The following is a 612-nucleotide window of genomic DNA, read 5'->3' as shown; positions in this document are numbered from 1 at the left end:
TTGCATATAATTATCTCTCTTCAGCTCTCCAGCAAACCTTCTCTCACTCTGTCGTCCGACTCTCTCTCCCTCTCTGTGAAATATACTGTTCCTTTAAATCAATGGTACAACCAGGAAAACATGTACATGTTCTTACCATTGCTAAATTCAGATGAGCTTTCGTTGAATTCAAAACTGAAGTGAATGAACTTAAATTGAATCAGCGTTATAAACATATCTTGAACCAACTGTATATTTTCTTAAGGAAACTGTTACAAAATTCGTGCATTTGCAATGTGTCCACGATATGATGGTTTGAGAAAGAAATAGATATCCGAACCAATGTACAGTTTAAGGATTCCCCTGTTAACCCCACTTACTTCAAAATGACAACAGCTTTGTGACAAGAGACATATCAGCTTTGTGACAAGAGATATATCAGCTTCGTGACAAGAGATATATCAGCTTTGTGACAAGAGACATATCAGCTTTGTGACAAGAGATATATCAGCTTTGTGACAAGAGATATATCAGCTTCGTGACAAGAGACATATCAGCTTTGTGACAAGAGATATATCAGCTTCGTGACAAGAGATATATCAGCTTTGTGACAAGAGACATATCAGCTTTGTG

This window comes from Babylonia areolata, chromosome 35, assembly GCF_041734735.1.
Source record: "Babylonia areolata isolate BAREFJ2019XMU chromosome 35, ASM4173473v1, whole genome shotgun sequence".
In the NCBI taxonomy this organism is placed as follows: Eukaryota; Metazoa; Mollusca; class Gastropoda; order Neogastropoda; family Buccinidae; genus Babylonia; species Babylonia areolata.
This window is presented reverse-complemented; position numbering follows the sequence as displayed.